General features: G+C 46.9%; 1 protein-coding gene across 16 annotated transcripts in view; it reads right to left on the bottom strand.

The window, feature by feature from the left end:
- Window positions 1-23,178, bottom strand: part of abi3bpa (ABI family, member 3 (NESH) binding protein a) — a 365,809-nt gene that overhangs the window by 35,439 nt on the left and 307,192 nt on the right. The window lies entirely within an intron of this gene.

Below are 23,178 nucleotides of genomic sequence, written 5' to 3'. Positions count from 1 at the left end.
TAAGATTTCCCTATTCCATCTCCCTTGCAATAAAGGCCAACATTCCATTTGCCTTCCTAATTACTTGCTGTACCTGCATGCTAACTTTTTGTGTTTCATGTACAAGGACCCCCAGATCCCTCTTTACCGCAGCATTTTGTAGTCTCCCTCCATTTAAATAATAATTTGCTTTTTTATTTTTCCTACCAAAGTGGATAGCCTCACATTTTCCCACATTATACTCCATCTGCCAAATTTTTGCCCTCTCACTTAACCTATCTATATTCCTTTGCAGATTCTTTGGGCTGGATTTTCTCAGCCTCGAGGAGGCGGGTATGGAGGAGGGACTGCCGGGAACGTTGCAGAATTTGGGGGTGGGTGGCAAACCCGCCCCCAACCCGCCTCCGTGCCCTCTTGCCAGGAGGCAGGAAGCCGTCCTGCCCTGGGTCCCAGCTCCTTGGAGGTGGGAAGGGATTAAAGCCTATTAACTGCCTGTTAACAGGTAGTTAACAGGCAGAAAATAGGATTATTCCCATTTTTCTTGCTGAAGTGCGGGCTTCCCGACCTGGGGGAACCCCGCCGGGGTGTAGGAGGTCTGCGGGGGTCGGAGTGGTCTGAAAGTGCGATGTAGAGGTGAGTGATGGGTGCAAGTGTGGAGTGGTAAGTATGTGAGGTGAGTGTAAAGTGTTAGAAAATGTTAACTTACCTTTGTTTCTACCTACAGCCTTCAGCCACTATGGAGCCGGAGACCCCGACATCTCCATTGTAGAGATCACAGACTGGCTGTTGCATCCTCCGATACACCAGCCAGCTGATTTCTGCAAAGTAGAAAGGTTTGATGAGTCCTGAACACAAGGCTTCATCAAACTACACAGAATGTCAGTGTTTGACAGCTTCACAGAGCTGTCAAACGATGACATTTCTTCTTTCAAAAGTTCTTGACAGATGACACGTCATACGTTGACGTGCTCTGTCACTGACCTCCCCCTAATTGGCCTGCTGAGCCCACCGGACGGGCTTAACAAGGTCAATCAGGGGAAATTCCCTGATGGTGATTGTTTTAAGATTCCCCCTCCCTATAGCCCCTTGATTATCTATTATTACTGGGATGCTTTTAGTGTCTTCTACCGTGACGACTGATACAAAATGTTTGTTCAAAGTCTCTGTCATTTCCCTGTTTCCCATTATTAATTCCCTAGTCCCATCCTCTAAGGGACCAACGTTTACTTTAGTTACTCTCTTCCTGTAGAAGCTCTTACTGTCTGTTTTTATATTTCTTGCTAGTTTACTCTCATAATCTATCTTCTCTCTCTCTATTATTTTTTTAGTTGTCCTTTGCTGGTTTCTAAAAATTTCTCAATCCTCTGGCCTACCACTAATCTTCGCATCATTGTATGCTTTTGTTTTCAATTTGATACCATCCTTAACTTCCTTAGTTAGCCATGGATGGTTCATTCTTCTCTTAGAGTCTTTCTTTCTCACTGGAATATATCTTTGCTGAGAGTTATGAAATATCTCCTTAAATGTCTGCCACTGCTTATCTACCGTCTTACCCTTTAATCTATTTTCCCAGTCCACTTTAACCAACTCTGTCTTCATACCCTTGTAATTGCCTTTATTTAAGTTCAGGACACTAGTTTGAGACCCAAGTTTCTCACCCTCAAACTGAATTTAAAATTCTAACATGCTATGATCACTCTTCCCTAGAGGATCCTTTACTATGAGATCATTAATTAATCCTATCACATTACACATTACCAGATCTAAAATAGCCTGCTCCCTAGTTGGTTCCACAACGTATTGTTCTAAGAAACCATCCCGAATACATTCTATGAACTCTTCCTCAAGGCTACCTTTGCCAATTTAATTTGTCCAATCTATATGAAAATTAAAATCACCCATGATTATTGCAGTACCTTTCTTACAAGCCTCCATTATTTCTTGATTTATACTCTGTCCTATAGTGTAGCCACTGTTAGGGGGCCTATAAACTACTCCCACCAGTGACTTCTTTCCCTTATTATTTCTTATCTCCACCCAAACTGATTCTACATCTTGATCTTCTGAGCCAATATAATTTCTCACCACTGCACTGATCTCATCCTTTATTAAGAGCTACCCCACCTCCTTTTCCTTTCTGCCTATCCTTCCAAAATGTCAAATACCCCTGAATATTCAGTTCCCCTGAATATTGAATCCACCTGAATGATTATTTTGATGATGGAAATTGGAATTTAACAATGTCTCTTTGCGTCAGTAGTCAGTGTCTACATATACTTATTTTATTAGTGTTTGTTTCTATGCAACAGAAAAAAATGACGAAGATTATATATGAGAATGATCCTGATATCAGGAGTCAGCATATTGCTGGAAATAACACACCATGGGGGTGATTTTGCCAATGGGGGTGTGTTGGAGGCGGGACTCCCACTTCTCGGGTTTTAGTCCCGCCTCCATCGACTTGTGGCCAACCCATGCTATTTTCCCTTGATTGACCTTGTTAAGCCCGCCCAGCGGACATAGCAGGCCAATTAAGGGAAAGCCGGTTACTAGTGACGTCAGTGAGTGATGTTTCATCTGTGAAGAGCTTTTGACAGATGAAATGTCAGCGTTTGACGGCCCTGTGAAGCTGTCAAACGCTGACAATCTGTCCTCTAAGTTGAGCCCTTCCACTCAGGCTCACTTGATCTCTCCTGAGCAGAAAGCTGCAGCTTTTGTCAGTTTAGCGGCCATTCTGCTTTCTGTGCTGGTGAGATCAGGGACTCCCGAGACCTGAAGGGAGGAAGCCTGCAGGAAGAAGTAAAGGTAAGTAAAACTTATTAAAACACTTTACACTCACTTCTCCACACTTGCACCCATCACTCACCTGCACACCGGACATCTCGGCCCCGCAGACCCACGGCCCACCTCGCTGACCCTGGCGAGGTTCGGAGCCATTGGAAAGCCCACACTTCAGGGCTGAAAATAGGGCTTCTCCAAAAAACTGCCTGTTAACTACCTGTTAACAGGCAGTTAATTGGCACTAATCCCCTTCCCACCTCGGGGAGACAGCTCCCAGCGCAGGTCGGGTACCCGCCTCCTGGGAAGATGACACGGAGGTGGGTTGGGGGTGGGATGAGTACCCACCCCCAGATTCTGCCATTTTCCCGGCAGTCCCGCCTCCTTACCCGCCTTCACTGGGCTGGCAAAATCGCCCCCCATGTGTGACTGGGAATGTCTGTATTAAATTTACATTTTCTATAATACTCTATGGAATTGGCTGTGGATATCACTATCCCAGGCTGCAGATTATACTATCCCAAAGATTAGTAACTGAAACACGAGTGCAAATCATCAAATGATAGTTCATTGTATTTATATAAAAGTTAGAGATCAGACACAACATCCACAACTAATTTAATGACATAAATTAAGAATCTGTGAGGAAACACCTGCACACAGCATAAAAATAATAGTTCACTGATGATACTGAGGTCTTTCGTTACTACAAAAGAATACGCAAAACCACTGTTGAAATAGTTTAAAGTCCTGTGACTGGTAGTGGTACATGTGAAATTTCAGTTGCTTTTCTCCCTCTCGTGTTCTGCTTCCCAACTGAGAGCTTCTTTCTGGGTCTCTGTCTAACCTGTACTTCAGCTGATCACTAGGAAGTGCATGAAGTAATTCTTGGATTAAAAAAAAATCTCTTCCCACTCTGTTGGAAAGCATCTCGCTTCAACCAGGCATATGGAGAAAATGCAAATCTGAAACATTACCAAATGCACATCAGAGTTGAAGACATCAGTTGTTACATTTCCACATCCTGTCCAGAAAAAAACAACAGGCAGCGGGACCATAAACTGCAGTCAGAAATCTGAACCCATCTGAATTTATTCTTCCCTGGTCCTGCTTTAAATTTCTTGTGAACTTGTAAAATTTTTAATACTAAATTACAGGAAACTTTGGTTTATCCGGAGGTTAACTGTCCGGAATGCCCGAGCCACCGGCAAAAATCAGGAGCCGTTTCGTTAGTTTTTTTTTCTTTTCGTTGCTTTTTTTTCCACCAGTCAGGCTCTGCAAGGTCTCGCTGAAGCTGTTGCTAAGCTACAGAGACGCTTGCAAGGTACGGCCGACTGTTTAGAAGCTGTTGAGCAACAGGGTTTGTTGCCAGATAAAAGCTCCGTATGTTTCAATATTAGCGCTGGTTTGTCCGGCAGTTTTGATGGGACGGCAACAGCTCGGTCCTGTCGGTGCCGGATAGCACAAAGTTTCCTGTAAATCCCTCAACAATTTTAAGGCAGGGATCTGGCTGCATTTTGGTTCATACTAGAGTATTAGAACCACAGCGTGAGGTCCTAATAAGAATGTAGGCACTACTATTTTAATATTTAAATTCTGTGCTCAGAATATGAAAATCAAAAGGGAATTAACGCTGACTGGGCTAGCCACCTGAACATTATTACCATATATACTTTTGAATCATTTTTAAACTATAGCATATTTGTAGACACACACTTAGTTAGATGTCCTGTGGCAGAAAATATAGGGGTAATTTTGCAACGATTCACTTCCAGCTTGAAGCGTTGTGAGAAGGGAGCGCAGGTCGGAGATAAGGCCAATCTCTGAGATATATGCTCCATGGCAGGAGCCTTGCTGCACAAAAATACCCCTTAAAAGGTAAACAAAAGGGATATTGAGGCCTTGTGTTATTCAAATTTTCCCAGCAACCTGTATCATGGTGAATATGCTGCCCACATTTCAATCATTTTCTCTGCATCTGGGCCAATGTGTGTGTGTGGACCATAATTGAATGAGCTGTGTCATGAATCTTATCATGACTCATGAAGTAACACTGGGCGGCCAGCTGGTGGCGCCGTCCAAGGAGTATAAATACACGGGCGTGGGCCCAGCTTGCTCAAGATGTTTCTGTAACCAGGAATAATGATGTAACTAGAATCTCATGGTTTTGAAACAGTTGATTAAAGCCTTGTTTTATACTCAAACCAAGCACTCAGTAGTCTTTTTACATCAACCTGATCTTAGGCAAAGTCAGGCCACTACACTACTTGGGTGCTATGTGCATGAAGTGCAGTTGTCCCATGATATACCTATCAATTCATTCCATGAAAAGCGACGAGTTAAGACAGTAACTATAGGCTTTTATTGGCTAAATAACAGAGCCCACCCTCGTGGGTGATCGGTTCCAGCAAGGAAGAATACTAGCCAAGCAATCACCTTTATACCTGGGCAAGCAGGCGGAGCCATGGGCGGAGTCAGCTGAGGTATGCCTAGGTATAACAGTGTGCGAGGCAAGAGGTAACCTTGTGTAGGTGATAACAACAGTGTAACAATAACAGTGGTTTACCACATTCACCCCTTGTTTAAAATTGAGTCCGGCGGGGTGAAGTGTACTACTAGTTCGTGTATGTCAGTCTATCAGGAGGCCTTGTAAGCCTTTCTGACCGGCGCAGCAGTGACGGCGGTGGTGCCGTATCCGATGTTAATGCTGGTGTCTGCGTGGTCGACGAAGGCCCCTGAGGTTCCGGCATGCCGCCTACAGGAGCTGGATTTGGGGGAGTGGTGGGGGATAACGGTGGTGTCTCAGGGGTGCCCGAGGGTGCGAGGTCTCGCAAGGAGACTGTGTCCTCCCGCCCGTCTGGGTATTCCACATAGGCATACTGGGGGTTGGCGTGCAGGAGGTTCACCCTCTCGACCAGGGGGTCCGTTTTATGGGTCCTCACGTGCTTCTGCAGCAGGACGGGCCCCGGAGAAGTCAGCCATGTTGGTAGCGAGGTTCCCGTAGTCGACTTCCTGGGGAAAACGAACATTTGCTCATGAGGGGTGGCGTTAATGGCAGTACAAAGCAGTGACCGGATGGAATGGAGCGCTGCCGGGAGGACTTCCTGCCAGCGAGAGGTTGGGAGGCCCTTAGACTTTAGGGCTAAGAGGACGGCCTTCCAAACTGTCGCGTTCTCTCTCTCCACCTGGCCGTTCCCCCGGGGGTTGTAGCTGGTGGTCCTGCTCGCAGCGATACCTCTCGCGAGCAGGAACTGGCGAAGTTCCTCGCTCATGAAGGATGAGCCCCGGTCGCTATGTATATAGTTCGGGAACCCGAACAAGGCGAAGAGGTTGTTCAGGCATTTGATGACCGTGGTACTGGTCATGTCTGGGCAGGGGATGGCGAAGGGGAAACGGGAGTACTCGTCAATAATGTTGAGGAAGTACACATTATGGTCAGAGGACGGGAGGGGCCCCTTAAAATCGATGCTCAAGCGCTCGAAGGGGCGGGTGGCCTTGATCAGGCTTGCTCTGTCCGGCCTATAGAAATGCGGTTTGCATTCGGCACAGACTTGGCAGTTCCTGGTCATGGTCCTGACCTCCTCGATGGAGTAGGGCAGGTTGCGGGCCTTAATGAAGTGGTAAAGTCTAGTGACCCCGGGGTGGCAGAGGTCGTTGTGGAGGGTCCGCAGTCTATCAACTTGCGCGTTGGCGCATGTACCTCGTGATAGAGCATCTGGGGGCTCGTTGAGTTTACCCGGCTGGTACAAGATATCGTACTCGTAGGTGGAGAGCTCGATTCTCCACCTCAAGATCTTGTCGTTCTTGATTTTGCCCCTCAGCTTGTTATTAAACATAAAAGCAACCGAACGCTGGTCGGTGAGGAGGGTAAATCGTTTGCCTGCCAGGTAATGCCTCCAGCGTCGTACCGCTTCCACAATTGCCTGGGCCTCCTTCTCGACAGAAGAGTGTCGGATCTCAGGGCCCTGGAGGGTCCTTGAGAAGAAGGCCACAGGTCTCCCCGCCTGGTTAAGGGTTGCAGCTAGGGCGAAGTCGGATGCGTCGCTCTCCACTTGGAAAGGGATGGACTCATCCACTGCGAGCATTGTGGCCTTCGCAATGTCTCCTTTTATGAGGGAGAAGGCTGCGCATGCTTCTTCTGTCAGGGGGAAGGAGGTGGACTTCATGAGGGGTCTGGCTTTGTCCGCATAATTGGGCACCCATTGGGCATAGTAAGCGAAGAGCCCCAGGGTTCTCTTCAGTGCCTTTTGGCAGTGGGGAAGGGGAAGCTCCATGAGGGGGCGCATTCTTTCGGGGTTGGGGCCGATGACTCCGTTCTCTACTACGCAGCCGAGGATGGCAAGGCGCGAGGTGTTAAATATACATTTCTCCTTATTGTAAGTGAGATTCAGCCGTTGGGCCGTACGGAGGAATTTCTCCAGATTAACATCGTGGTCCTGCTGGTCGCGGCCGCAGATGGTGACGTTATCTAGATAAGGAAACGTGGCCTGCAGCGCGTTCTGGTCAACCATCCGGTCCATCTCCCTTTGGAAGACCGAAACTCCGTTGGTGACGCCGAAGGGAACCCTAAGGAAGTGGTAGAGGCGGCCATTCGCCTCGAAGGCGGTATACTGGTGGTCCTCAGGGCGGATAGGGAGTTGGTGATAGGCCGACTTAAGGTCGATGGTGGAGAATACCCGGTACTGTGCAATCTGGTTGACCATGTCAGATATGCGGGGAAGGGGATATGCGTCCAGCTGGGTGTACCGGTTTATGGTTTGGCTGTAGTCGATGACCAGGCGGTTTTTATTGCCGGTCTTAACGACTACAACCTGGGCACGCCAGGGGCTGGTGCTCCCCTCGATGATGCCCTCCTTCAGGAGACGCTGCACCTCGGAGCTAATAAAAGCTCTGTCCCCGGCGCTGTACCGCCTGCTCTTGGTAGCGACGGGTTTACAGTCGCGGGTGAGGTTAGCGAACAAGGAGGGGGCCGGGACTTTGAGAGTGGAGAGGCCGCAGGTGGTATGTGGCGGGCGGTTTAAAAACTGTTGGTTGTAGACTGTGAGTGGAGGGAGGGGTCCACCGTATGCCAAAGTGACACTTTGGAGGTGGCATTGGAAATCCAGCCCTAGTAGGACGGCAGCGCAGAGCTGGGGCAGGACGAGAAGTTTAAAGATTTTATATTCCGTGCCCCTAACCGACAGGGTCACCACACAGTATCCGCTGACGTCTGTTGAATGGGACTTCGACGCCATCGAGATCCGATGGCGCGTTGGCCGGACAGTGAGGGAGTAGCAGCGCACTGTGTCTGGGTGAATAAAACTCTCCGTGCTCCCGCTGTCGAACAAGCAGGTCGTGGCGCGGCCGTTTACCTCGATGTCCATCATGGACCTGGACAGATGATGCGGGAGAGCTTGGTCCAGCGTGACGGAGGCCAGTGTATGGCTGAGTGTGCTGCTGTCGTCGGCAGGTGAGGCGGTGGTCAGGTCTGGAGACAACATGGCGGCCGAGTGCGGCGAACAAAATGGCGGAGAAGATGGCCACCCCCACGACTCACATGAGGCACTGCTGGCGTCTGTGGCCTTGATCAAAGATGGCCGCCCCCACGACTCACTGCTGGCGTCTGTGGCCTTGATCAAAGATGGCCGCCCCCACAACTCACATGAGGCACTGCTGGCGTCTGTGGCCTTGATCAAAGATGGCCGCCCCACAACTCACATGAGGCACTGCTGGCGTCTGTGGCCTTGATCAAAGATGGCCATCCCCACAACTCACATGAGGCACTGCTGGCGTCTGTGGCTTTCCCTCTGCAGGCGTTCGCGAAGTGGCCTTTTTTTCTGCAGCCGGAGCAGGTCGCATTCCTTGCAGGGCAGCGCGCCCTTTGATGTCTCGCCTGGCCACAGAAATAGCAGCTGGCGGCCCGATCGCGGGGCTCCGCTGCTGCAGCAGGTCCCGGGGGTGGCGGTCCCGATCGATTCCGGGACACCGACGCCGTAGTAGGTCCCAGGAGCGGCGGTGCGAGGGGTATTGCGGCCGGAGTCGGGCCCGAGTCCCACGGTCGCGCAGCACTGTACCCGGAGTACGCCTCGAGGTCCCGATGGGCCACTTCCAGGGAGCAAGCGAGGGCTGTAGCTGCTTTCAGGTCGAGGTCCTTTGATTCAAGCAGTCTTTGCTGTGAGTAGTCGGACCGAAGGCCTTTCACGAAGGCATCACGGATATTTCCTTCAGCATGTTGTGCAGCCGATACAGCTTTAAAGTCACAGTCCCTGCCGAGTGTTTGTAGCGCCCGTAAAAATTCATCTACAGACTCTCCTGGCTGTTGCGAGCGGGATCTTAGGAGATGTCTGGCATACATTGAATTTACTGGGCTCCGGTACTGCTCTTTTAGCAGGTCGAGGGCCTCCTTGTATGTAGTAAGGTCCTGGATGAGTGCAAATACTTTAGGGCTCACCTGGGCGGTCAGAACTCTTAGCTTGTCGGCTTCCGATGGCACGCCGGAGGCTACCAGGTAGGATTCAAAGCAGCTCAGCCAGTGGTCGAAGTCGAGGGCTGAATTCGCTGCCTGTGGATTTAGATCCAGGTACGGCGGTCGGAGGGTTCGCAGCCAAATCGGCTGCTGGGGCTGGTCAGTCATTTCAAAATTTAGCCAATAAAATTGATATACCTATCAATTCATTCCATGAAAAGCGACGAGTTAAGACAGTAACTATAGGCTTTTATTGGCTAAATAACAGAGCCCACCCTCGTGGGTGATCGGTTCCAGCAAGGAAGAATACTAGCCAAGCAATCACCTTTATACCTGGGCAAGCAGGCGGAGCCATGGGCGGAGTCAGCTAAGGTATGCCTAGGTATAACAGTGTGCGAGGCAAGAGGTAACCTTGTGTAGGTGATAACAACAGTGTAACAATAACAGTGGTTTACCACATCCCATTACCACTATGACAGGGTGACATAACCAGTCACATAATGACCCAGCAATTCTCCCCCCACATGTGGGGAATCACAGATTTGAACCATAGATCTACTCTTCCATGGCTTGGTGTACTATTTTTTTCCATGATGGATCCATCCCTCAATAACACACATTTATTTTATTTATCTCTCCATCTGCTCACTGCATTGTTTTCATTTTGCAATATATTCTTCTACTTTATATTCCCCTGAAGCATTAACAATATTTCTGTACCTCTTGTCGATCATACAGCATCACCAGGTTTTTCAAATTAAATCCATATTATATATGTGTGTGCTACAGAGACCAGGTAGGTGAAGTTCAATAGAACACTGAAATATATCAGTGCAGACTGTAAGATTTATTTGGCTGGTCTAGTTCTGTTTCCCGTTTAAGTACTAAGGGCATGATCAATAGTGTACACTCACAATATGGAACAGTAAGGCCCAGTGCACTGTTATTTAGAAATCTTGCAAACTAGCACTTTCCCAAATCACAGCTAAAATAACTTTCTAAAGACTGGCACACTAGTTAACACAGAAACTGAAGAGATTGACAATTGTCAAACACTGGAGATTAAAATTGGCAGAGTTTTGTCACTGTCTTGTTAACTTCAGAAAGCAATCAATCCCAAAGCAGACTCTGTTTTAATAGAAATCAGCTAATAGAATAATGAAATGTGAACTATTTCAATGCTCTCTCTTTAAAAAAAAAAGTGGAAGATCTGGTAGGAGGTGAATGGGATGATTGTCCTGGTCATTATGCTCCTTGGGAATGCAAGAATTTCTATGGATGATCTCTGTGCCCAGAGAGAAGACTGAAAAGGTTGTGGTGCAGTACAGTGGGCACCATCACACCAAGGCAGTAGGGGAGCCTGGCTCCAATTTCCAGTGCTGCTGTGGAAGTGTTCAGTGCAACAGAATCAATTACCGACTGCATTCATGTGGCCATCTCACAGCAACAGTGGTGGAAGCAGGTCAGCTCCACACTCTGTCATCTATATACATGATCTGGCATACAAGGAAGATTTGGGAAAAAACAGGTCAAGTGGCACTTGTAACTTCAAATAGAAAAGTCCACTAACATTTCAGTTTCAAAGAAGCCACAGTGAACCTCTGGGACAATTTGTTTCAGCAAAGCTACTTGATACTCTGAGCACAGTGTGTAAGAGGAAGCATTCCAAACTGTACTAAATAAAACAAAGAGAAATATTGAAGTACATTATGGAGTAGTAGTACAGTAGACTACAGTGGAAATGTGAGAATACTGAAGCAGTGTTGGAGTGGGAGTATTTCAAACTATGATCAGGGAGGCAAAGATAAATATTCAGGCAAAGTGTTGAACTTTGGGAGATGGTGATCTGATTTGTTGATGATAATAGATGGCTTATTCATTACATACATAGTTATTTTTGTACATCAGTGAACTGATGTGACTAAATGTCTCCTATTTCAAATGAAAGAATTATCCCAAAATTTCACAAACTGATTTATGAAGATAATGAGATCAAGCTCTGAGTTGACACACCAGGAATGAATATTAGGAATTCGGGAGTGGAGGTCAGCATTTATGATTGATGCCCTGTATTATTTTTCCATCCATTAATTTTAATTTATCTATAAAAATCTCCCCCAATAATGCAAGTCCAATAAAAATTACAAGGCTGGAATTTGTGTTGAACAATGGTTAAATCTGGGTTACTAAAAGTCTTTGGAAGTATCAAAGCCTGGTGATTTTATTGTTCTCAGTCTGTGAGCTAAAATGTGGTCTTTAAGTCTGATTTCCCGATCAGCTCCTCCCAGTGCACAGTGGCACCCACAGGGAATGCTGGCTGGACATTCTGGGCCCACAGCCTAGTTTTTTTGTCCATTTAAACGAATGATGAGAAAAGCAAAGGCTGTGATCACAAGTGATTTCCTGACTAGCACTTCCTGCGTGTACTGGGGGGGGGGGGTGGGGGGGACGACCAGGTGCTCGAATCCCTGCTCCAAGAAGTCAAGGAGAGGGGGTGGGGGGGGGACGACCAGGTGCTCGAATCCCTGCTCCAAGAAGTCAAGGAGAGGGGGTGGGGGGGGGGACGACCAGGTGCTCGAATCCCTGCTCCAAGAAGTCAAGGAGAGGAGAAACACATTTTATGGGATGGATAGCCATCACGTTACACCCCGCTCCCCAGTCCAAAATCATTTGATGCGCCAGGCATGGTCGAGCAACCACCTCCAAACTCTCAGATGCGGTTGAATCACATGCAGATTGCAGACCCACACAAAGCACAGCCCAAGGAAGTATAGAGAACCCAAATCCCTGCAGGTTGTAAGTAAAATCCTGAAGCCAGCAAGCAAAGAAATCACTTAGAAGGAGTGGCATGTTGAGTGTCAAACTAATGACACTAATCACAAGCACCAAGAGGCAACACCATGTCAATTCAAGACTGAAATATTCACACACTATACAATAGAGGATATAAATGCCCTGCACATGACTCGAACATTTTGCTCAGTATTTATTTGTAATTGGTTGCAATGTAACAGGAGCCCAGCCATATGATGGTAAGTGATGGTATTTGAAGAACGGAGTGTGAAAGTGTAGCAGAAGGTGGTTTAGGTGCTGTTCCCTTGCTGAAATGGTTTGTGCCTTTAAGAAATGATGTAGCTATAGCACTCCTTAGAAAGCTTCTGGAAATAGTGCCTGACACCCAAATCTTCTTACTCCATTGCTGGTACTGCAGCTAATTCCTTTTTGGCATTTTCACCCTCTTACTCATGGCTTTGGCATTATGGTTATCAACCCGGATACTGAGGCCTATTTCAGATCAAATTCACAGCAGACAAGTGTTATTCTGGAAACCCTGGGTGGGGGTGTGCGGTGAGCAGAGGTTGGTCTCTAAAATTGCCCAAATCTGTCCAGATGATGCTTTACCAAGATTCCAATGAAATCTTGAATAATAATTTTGGTTGAGGCATGGGGCAGGATTTTCATTGGGCCGTGGAGGCAGGATTGGAGACGTTTGGGGGGTTAAAATCTCAAAATCGGGGGGGCACAAACCCATCCCGCCCCCAACCCGCCTCCATGCCAGTTTCAAAGGAGGCAGATACCCGACCTGTGCTGGGAGCCGCCTCCCCGAGGCGGGAAGGGGATTAGTGCTAATTAATCTAATTTTTAGCCTAGATTTTAGCCTAATCCCTATTTTTATTCCTGAAGTGTGGGATTCCCGATGGCTCCAAACCACGCCAAGTTAGCGAGGCGGACCGTCGGGCTGAGGGGCTTGGAGGGTTCGAGATGTCCGGTGTTCAGGTGAGTGATGTGTGCATGAGTGCAGAGGTAAGTGTGTTTGGTGTGTGTAAAGTGTTTAAAGAAGTTTACTTACCTTTACAGTCTTCCTTCCTTCAGGTCTCGGGAGTCCCTCATCTCACCGGCACAGAAAGCAGAATGGCCGCGAGCTGTCAAAAGTTGCAGCATTCAGCTTTCTGTTCTGGAGAGATCTCTAAATCAACCTGAGAGGAAGGAATTAACTTAGTGTACAGATTGTCAGTGTTTGACAGCTTCAAAGAGCTGTCAAACACTGATATTTCATCTGTCAAAAGCTCTTGACAGATGAAATGTCAATCTGTGACATCACCTGTTGCCGGGTGGCCCTTAATTGGCCTGCTGAGCCCACTGAGCGGGCTCAACAAGGTCAATCAAGGGAAAATCACGTGGGTTAGCCACAACTCGATGGAGGCGAGACTACAACTCCAAAAGTTGTAGTTTCGCCTCCTACACGCCTCCAGTATGAAAATTCAGCCCATGATCTTTGTTGTACTTGTGCTCTGTTTCTGTCCATTTTTGGTGCGTGGTTGACATGAACATGCTTTCCATTCTGCATTCCTCATCAAATAAGGGAAGCAAAGATGTTTGGCTTTCAATGAAGGTATCATGAGTATTTCCAAGGAATTCTACGCTAGTGGTTGCATATCATGTCCACATTACCTTTTGAGCCATATAGGAAACAACAGCATTGGGCACAGGGCCCCAGCTGGTAATATGGTTGCAGTCAATGACCTTTGAGAAAACCAGCAGTTCTGTTGAATTTTATTGGTCTCTCAAGTTGTACCGTTGGTTAGTAGTGAAAGTGATGCAGTCATTGTCCCTTCTGAATAATGCACCTGTGACCTTGATACATTGACAGAAAACAGACGAGCGCTTTCTATGTTTCCACTGCTAGCTTGGAAGAAACCCGACAGATAAAAATTGAAGGCTGCACTAACTTTGATAGCTGAGGGAAGAGGCAAGTGTGAAGTGCCTTTTATTAATGAGTGAATGTTATGAATTCTGGTCTGACACAGGTATTTACTCAGGTTTGATGGTGTTAGTCGCTTCCTTAAGCGGTCTGGTTGCCTGCTTTTAAAAAAAAATGAAAGCTGACCTATATCTGCTAGCACGGTAGTAAGACCCAAGTGTGTAACAATGAAACTCCCTTATGATTTGGACCGATCTCTGTGTCTTAAGCATGTGTACTTCTTTAATCTCTCTGCATGCAGACTGAGCTAACACTAGGTGAGGGGTTGTTTGGTTTGGCTGGTAAGCTACTTTATTCCACAGTAGGTACAGAACACGGAGTATGTTAAAAATCACTTGGCACAATCAGTTCAACTTTTAATCTACTGCCTATGAATGGCCAACCCAGCATGGGGGTGTTTCCCTTTCAGGCAAGCTTCTGTGCAGAATACATATTAAAATTACTTATGTTCAAGTCTTTTTCGTGGGTAAAAAGGCCACAGAATTTCAATCCGTGACAGTAAAACTTCATTTATAGCAATCACCAGTTGTGCCCTTCTTCTTTCTCTAGTTGCTGGCTGTGCTGTCCCAAATCCTCTCCTTCCTGTGCACCCTCCTAATGTGCAGAGGGAAATCCTTCAACGCCTCTCCCCTCAATGTCCAGAAGCAGCAAACCTGACTTTATTAAGATATTATATAATATACAGAACAATTACAACAATACTCGCGACTCTTGCTGGGCTGTATTACAAAGCTTTACCAGATTTATCCAGACACTTAAAATGGGATTGGTGAATTTCTGTAGTCTGCTCTAAGGCACTTCTTGCAGTGGCATGGGCCCCATTATAGCTGTTGTCCTGCTCTGTCTGGGGATACTTTATTGGAGTAATAAGCCATGACTGCGAGGAATAGCCCTGACCACCAATCAGCCATCCTCATATACACCTCTGAGTCATGAGGGCTGGTATGATGGATTGTCACATGATGACAGTGTCATAGCAACTCCCTAGGTATTCTGGTATTCACATGTAGGATAAGGTGATTGGCATCACAAATTAGCTGCATATTAATAGAATGAAAGCCTTGCCTGCACATAAAATTGAAGGGGTTGTCATAGGGGGTTTTGAGTGCTACATGTGTTCTATCAATTGCTCCTTGCACCTGTGGGAGCCCAACCAGACTGTAGAACTGGATAGCACTCTCTCTGTTTCTCTCTTCCATTGGGAAGGATATGAATTGTGCAGCTCTCTTGAATAGAGCATCAGTGACCTTCTTGATGCAATGGGTGAGCGACGACCAACCTTAGATAAAGGGAAACAATTGGATGTAGTATATTTGGATTTCCAAAAGGCATTTGATAAGGTGCCACATAAAAGGTTATTACACAAGATTAGGGTTCATGGGGTTGGGAGTAATATAGTAGCATGGAGAGAGGATTGGTTAATGGACAGAAAACAGAGAGTAGGGATAAACAGATCTTTTTCAGGTTGGCAGGGTGTTGCAAGGATCAGTGTTGGGGCCTCAGCTATTTACAATCTATATTAATGACCTAGATGAAGGGACCGAGTGTAATGTATCCAAGTTTGCTGATAATACAAAACTAGGTGGGACAGTAAACCGTGAGAACACAATAGGGTCGATTTTCCCGAAGCTGTCGGGAAGAAGGCGGGACTACAACTTTCGGGTTTTAGACCCACCTACTTCGATGTCTGGCCAATCCGCACGCTTTTCCCTTGATTGACCTTGTTGAGCCCGCCCAGTGGGCTCAGCAGGCCAATTAAGGGCCACCCGGCAACAGGCGACGTCACAGACTGAAATTTCATCTGTCAAGAGTTCTTGACAGATGAAATATCAGTGTTTCACAGCTGTTTGAAGACTCAGTTAGAACTCACATCGCACTCAAAGCTGAAGGCTGTCACTTTTCACAGATCGCAGCCGTTCAGCTTTAAGTTCCGGTTGAGTGATGGGCTCCCGACGGCTGCAGGAAGAAAGGCTGTTAAGGTAAGTACAGGTACGTAAAAGTTCTCAACACACTTTAAACACACCAAACACACTTACCTTTGCACTCATGCACCCATCACTCACCTGAGCACCGACATCGCGACCCCACCAACTCCTTCAACCCGACGGCCCGCCTGCTCTAACCTGGCGTGGTTTGGAGACTTCGGGAAACCTACACGAAACCCCTCAAAATAGGGATTAGGCTAAAAGCTGCCTGTTAACTACCTGTTAACAGGCAGTTAATTGGCACTAATCCCTTCCCGCCTGGTTTCGGAGGGTCCCAGTGCGAGGCGGGTACCCGCCGCCCCTGAAAGTTGCGTGGAGCGGGGTTTTGGGCGGGATGGTGTCGGGACCACCAAATTCGGGATTTCCCACCCCCCACACACCTGAAACCCCGCCTGACGGCTGCACGAAAATCAACCCCAATGAGTCTGCAATGGGATATAGATAGACTAAGTGAGTGGGCAGTAAGGTGGCAAATGGAGTACAATGTAGGGAAACATAGAAACATAGAAGATAGGAGCAGGAGTAGGCCATTCAGCCCCTCGAGCCTGCTCCACCATTTAATGAGATCATGGCTGATCATCCAAATTTAGTACCCTGTCCCTGCTTTCTCCCCATATCCCTAGGTCCCTTTAGCCTTAAGAAATATATCTAACTCCTTCTTGAATATATTTAATGAATTGGCCTCAACTGCCTTCTGTGGTAGAGAATTCCACAGGTTCACCACTCTCTGGGTGAAGAAATTCCTCCTCATCTCAGTCCTAAATGGCTTACCCCTTATCCTTAGACTGTGACCCCTGGTTCTGGACTCCCCGGCCATCGGGAACATCCTTCCTGCATCTCATCTGTCTAGTCCTGTTAGAATTTTATAAGTTTCAATGAGATCCCCTCTCATTCTTCTAAACTCCAGCGAATATAAGCCCAATTGACCCACTCTCTCCTCATGCGTCATTCCTGCCATCCCAGGTATCAGTCTGGTGAATCTTCGCTGCACTCCCTCCATGGCAAGAACATCCTTCCTCAGATAAGGTGACCAAAACTGCACACAATACTCAAGGTGTGGTCTCACCAAGGCCCTGTACAACTGCAGCAAGACATCCTTGCTTCTGTACTCGAATCTTCTCGCTATGAAGGCCAACCGCCTGCTGCAAATGCATGCTTACCTTCAGCGACTGGTGCACAAGGACACCCAGGTCTCGTTGCACTTCCCCTTCTCCCAATCTACGGCCGTTCAGATAATAATCTGCCTTCCTGTTTTTGCCACCAAAGTGGATAACCTCGCATTTATCCACATTTTACTGCATCTGCCATGCATCTGCCCAATCACCCAACCTGTCCAAATCGTACTGGAGTTTTTCTGCATCCTCCTCACAGCACACACACTCACCCAGCTTTGTGTCGTCTGCAAACTTGGAGATATTACATTTAGTTCCCTCGTCTAGACCATTAATACATATTGTAAATAGCTGGGCTCCTAGCACTGATCCTTGCGGTACCCCACTAGTCACTGCCTGCCACTTGGAAAAGGACCCATATATTCCAACTCTTTGCTTCCTGTCTGCCAACCAGTTCTCTATCCAAGACAGTACCTTACCCCCAATCTCATGTGCTTTAACTTTGCACGCGAATCTCTTATGCGGGACCTTATCAAAAGCCTTCTGAAAGTCCAAATACACCACATCCACTGGTTCTCCCTTATCTATTCTATCAGTTACATTCTCAAAAAATTCCAGTAGATTAGTCAAGCACGATTTACCTTTTGTAAATCCATGTTGACTTTGTCCGATCCTGTTACTGTTCTCCAAGTGCTCTGCTATTACATCTTTTATAATGGACTCTAGCATTTTCCCCACTATCGATGTCAGGCTTACCGGTCTATAATTCCCCGTTTTCTCTCTACCACCTTTTTTAAATATAGGGTTACATTAGCTACCCTCCAATCCATGGGAACTGTGCCCGAATCTATAGAATTTTGGAAGATGACCAGCAATGCATCTACTATTTCTAGGGCCACTTCCTTAAGTACCCAAGGATGTAGATTATCAGGCCCTGGGGATTTATCGACCTTCAATCCCATCAATTTCCCTAACACCATTTCCCTACAAAGACTGATTTCATTCAGTTCCTCCCTCTCATTAGACCCTATGTTCCCCGACATCTCTGGGAGGTTATTTGTGTTCTCCTTTGTGAAGACAGAACCAAAGTATGTATTTAATTGGTCAGCCATTTCTTTGTTCCCCATTATAAATTCCCCTGATTCTGACTGCAAGGGACCTACGCTTGACTTCACCAATTTGTTTCTCTTCACATATCTATAGAAGTTTTTACAGTCAGTTTGTATGTTCCCTGCAAGCTTACTCACATATTCTATTTTCCCCCTCTTAATTAATCCCTTTGTCCTCATTTGCTGAATCCTAAACTGCTCCCAATCCTCAGGTTTGCTGCTTTTTCTGGCCAATTTATATGTCCTCTCCTTGGATCTTATGCTATCCCTAATTTCCCTTGTTAGCCACAGTTGAGTCACCTTTTTTGTTTTATTTTTATGCCAAACAGGGATGAACAAATTCTGTAGTTCATCCATGCAATCTTTAAATGTTTGCCATTGCCTATCCACGTCAACCCTTTAAGTAACGTTCCCCAATCCGTCCTAGCCAACTCATGCCTCATACCATCGTAGTTTCCTTTATTTAAATTCAGGACCATAGTCTATGAGTCAACTACTTCATTCTCCATCTTAATGAAGAATTCTATCGTATTATGATTGCTCCTCCCCAAGGGGCCTCGCACAACAAGATTGCTAATTAATCCTTTCTCATTACATAATACTCAGTCCAAGGTGGCCTGATTTCTAGTTGGTTCTTCAACATATTGGTCCAGGAAACCATCCCGTATACACTCTAGGAATTCATCCTCCACAGTATTGTTACTAATTTGGTTAGCCCAATCTATATGTAGATTAAAGTCACCCATGATAATGCTGTGCCCTTATTGCACGCGTCTCTAATTTCCCGTTTAATGCCATCCCCAACCTCAGCATTACTGTTTAGGGTTATTCACTTTGGTAGGAAGAATAGAAAAACAGAATATTTTTTAAATGGTGAGAAACTTTCAAATGTTAGTGTTCAGAGAGGTTTGGGTGTCCTCGTGCAAGAAACACAGAAAGCTACATGCAGGTACAGCAAGCAATAAGGAAGGCAAATGGCATGTTGGCCTTTATTGCAAGGGGGTTGGAGTATAAGAGTAAGGAAGTCTTGCTACAATTGTACAGGGTCTTGGTGAGACCACACCTGGAGTATTGTGCACAGTTTTGGTCTCCTTATCCAAGGAAGGATATAATTGCCTTGGAGGCGGTGCAACGAAGGTTTACTAGATTGATTCCAGGGATGAGAGGGCTGTCCTATGATGAGAGATTGTGTAGAATGGGCCTATACTCTTTGGAGTTTAGAAGAATGAGAGGCGATCTCATTGAAACATATAAGATTCTGAAGGGGATTGACAGGGTAGATGCTGAGAGGTTGTTTCCCCTGGCTGGAGTGTCTAGAACTAGGGGGCATAGTCTCAGGATAAGGGGTAGGCCATTTAAGACTGAGATGAGGAGAAATTTCTTCACTCAGAGGGTTGTGAATCTTTGGAATTCTCTGGCCCAGAGGGCTGTGGATGCTGAGTCTTTGAGTATATTGAAGGCTGAGATAGATTGATTTTTGGACTCATGGGGAATCAAGGGATACAGAGATGTGTTTCTTGCACGAGGACACCCAAATCTTCTATTTCTTATGTTCTTAATGTGGCAAAGGTCACCAGATGCTGGCTGAAAGGATCCAGTCAGAAAGAAATTCAAGGCAATAGTGACCTTGATTGGTACAGACAATGCTGTTCTCCTGATGTAAGTGGGATTTAGGTCTTCAACCAGAGGTTGAGATATCTCCTCAATAGCCTCCATGAAGAAGCACAGCTTTATGAGGCACTGATGGTTATAAAATTCTAGCTAAGACCTTCCTATTCTGTAAACAAAATTAGGGCTCATGGGATTGGGGGTAATATACTAGCATGGATTGAGGATTGGTAAACGGACAAAAAACAGAGAGTAGGAATAAATGGGTCATTTTCGGGTTGGTAGGCTGTAACTAGTGGGGTACCTCAAGGATCAGTGCTTGGGCCTCAGCTATTCACAATTTACATCAATGATTTGGATGAGGGGACATAATGTAATACAGGTAGACTATCCTTTATCCGAAAACCTCGGGACCAGCCGAGTTTCGGATAAAGGAGAATTTCGGATTTCGGAAGGTGGGTCGGCGGGGGTCCGCGGGGGTGTCGTGCGCACGACTTACGCTGACGCTCAGCGTAAGTCAGTCGGGGTCGGCGGGGTACGCGGGGGGGGGGGTCGGCGGGGGGGTCGGGGCTGGCGGTTGTCGGGGCTGGCGGGGTCCGCGGGGGGGTCGGCGGCTGGCGGGGTCCGCGGGGGGGTCGGCGGTTGTCGGGGCCCGCGGGGGGGGGGGTCGGCGGTTGTCGGGGCCCGCGGGGGGGGTCGGCGGTTGGCGGGGTCCGCGGGGGGGGTCGGCGGTTGTCGGGGCTGGCGGGGTCCGCGGGGGGGTCGGCGGTTGTCGGGGCTGGCGGGGTCCGCGGGGGGGTCGGCGGTTGTCGGGGCTGGCGGGGCCGGCGGGGTCCGCGGGGGGGTCGGCGGCTGGCGGGGTCGGCGGTTGTCGGGGCTGGCGGGGTCCGCGGGGGGGTCGGCGGGGGGTCGTGCGCACGACTTACCCTTTATCCGAACTTCCGCAACCGGAACCCTCTAAAAACCGAAGGTTTTTTCGTTCAGCGTAAGTCGTACGCACGACTTACGCTGAACGAAAAAACCTTCGGTTTTTAGAGGGTTTCGGTTTTCGGAAGTCCGGATAAAGGGTAGTCTACCTGTATATCCAAGTTTGCTAATGATACAAAGCTGGGTGGGAATGTAAGTTGTGAGGAGGATGCAAGGAGGCTTCAAGGGGATATAGGCAGGCTAAGTGAGTGGGCAAGAACATGGCAAATGGAATATAATGTGGAGAAATGTGAAGTTATCCATTTTGGTAGGAAAAATAGAAAAGCAGTGTATTTTTTAAATGGTGAGAGATTGGTAAATGTTGGTGTTCAGAGGGACCTGAGTGTCCTTGTACACGAATCACTGAAAGTTAACATGCAGGTACAGCAAGTAATTAGGAAAGCAAATGGTATGCTGGCCTTTATTACAAGAGGATTTGAGTATAAGAGTAAAGACGTCTCACTGCAATTATATAGGGCCCTAGCGAGACCACACCTGGAGTATTGTGTACAGTTTTGGTCTCCTTGCCTAAGGAAGGATATACTTGCCATAGAGCGAGTGCAACAAAGGTTCACCAGACTGGGTCCTGGGATGGGGGAATTGTCCTATGAGGAGAGGTTGAGTAGACGAGCCCTATATTTTCCAGAGTTTAGAGGAATGAGAGGTGATCTCATTGAAACATACAAAATTCTTACAGGGCTTGACAAGGTAGATGCAGGGAGGATGTTTCCCCTGGCTGGGGTGTCTAGAACCAAGGGTCACAGTCTCAGAATAAGGGGTCGGTCATTTAGGACTGAGATGAGGAGAAATTTCTTCACTTAGAGGGTGGTGAATCTTTGGAATTTTCTACCCCAGAGGGCTGTAGAGGCTCAGTCGTTGAGTATATTCAAGACAGAGATCGACAGATTTTTAAACATTAAGGGAATCAAGGGATATGGGGATAGTGCAGGAAAGTGGAGATGAGGTAGATCAGCCATGATCTTATTGAATGGCGGAGCAGGCTCGAAGGGCCAAATGGCCTACTCCTGCTCCTATTTCTTATGTTCTTAAACCCTGTTGAAGGTATGCGTGTGTAGGTAAAGGAGACATTCTCTGATGCCTCAATTCAAAAGCCTTCAGTGTAGCCTTTCCTTGTGCTTATTCTCCTCCTTTTCATAATAGAGGGATAGTAATTAGGAAATGCACACCCCAATGCCAAACAGCAATTTGAACAGAACTGAATAACACTAGCAGCAAAAGTCCTCACTCAAAGTAACAACCAGCTTCAGTAGCAGTACACAAAATGGCCTCCTCAATGTAGTATCCATCTCAGGGATGCCATCCTGCAACGCCTACTGCCACTTAAAGAGTGGCAGAAATTATTTACGACAAGCTTGAGGCCAAAGTTGGTGAAGATGGGTCAGAGGGGTTAGCCACACACCCTTGACCCCATTTGCATGCAGCGGATGGGGAACTCAGTGGGCCTTGTAATCTTTTGGGAGGATAGCTTTGGTGCAATTTTTTAGTGGTGATAGCCATTTTACTCACGAAATCTTTCCCAAAACCATTAACAATTCAGCGTGAATCCAGCCCATTAGATTTAATACTTGATTCTTCTGTGTGTCAGCCATGGCTCAGTTGGTAGCACCCTTGCCTCTAAGCCAGATGGTTGTGGGTTCAATTCCCACTCCAGGGACTTGAGCACAATAAATCTAGGCTGACACTCCAAAGCAGTACTGAGGGAGTGCTGCACTGTTGGAGGTGCTGACTTTCGGATGCGATGTTAAATCGAGGCCCCGTCTGCTCTCTCAGGTGGGTGTAAAAGATCCTATGGCACACGAAGAAGAGCAGAGGAGTTATCCCTGGTGTCCTGGCCAATATTTATCACTCAATCAACATCACTATAAAACAGATTATCTGGTCATTATCACGTTGCTGTTTGTGGGACCTTGCTGTGTGCAAATTGGCTGCCGCGTTCCCTACATTATAACAGTGACTCCACTTCAAAAAGTACTTCATTGGCTGTAAAGCGCTTTGGGACGTCCGGTGGTCATGAAAGGCGCTATATACAAGTCTTCCTTTCTTGTTACAAGAAACATGTATTTCTGCTTTTTTTTTTTAAGTCAACAGGAAAGCATTTACCGGAATAGCTGATCTGAGCTGATTTATCTACAAGTATCAACAAGAAAATGAGATTATAGAAGAATGGATCATGGACGGTGATTCTACAAGGTTGTAGATAGATGGTTGTTCGACAGCCTCGTAAGGTTGTTCAGACAGGGGTAGCCAGAGTTTATACAAACAAAGAAAAAGATCCTCTACTCACTCATTATTATTAATTAATAACACATGCTACCCAGCCACTGCAGATAATGTAACAGCTAAAACAAATCAATGAAACAGCAATAATCTTGCATTTTAAATGTGGAACATTTCCTGGCTATTATTGTCCTAC

Source organism: Somniosus microcephalus, chromosome 14 (genome assembly GCF_052327205.1).
Source record: "Somniosus microcephalus isolate GS21.2 chromosome 14, FLI_Smic_1.0, whole genome shotgun sequence".
Lineage (NCBI taxonomy): Eukaryota > Metazoa > Chordata > Chondrichthyes > Squaliformes > Somniosidae > Somniosus > Somniosus microcephalus.
This window is presented reverse-complemented; position numbering and strand designations above follow the sequence as displayed.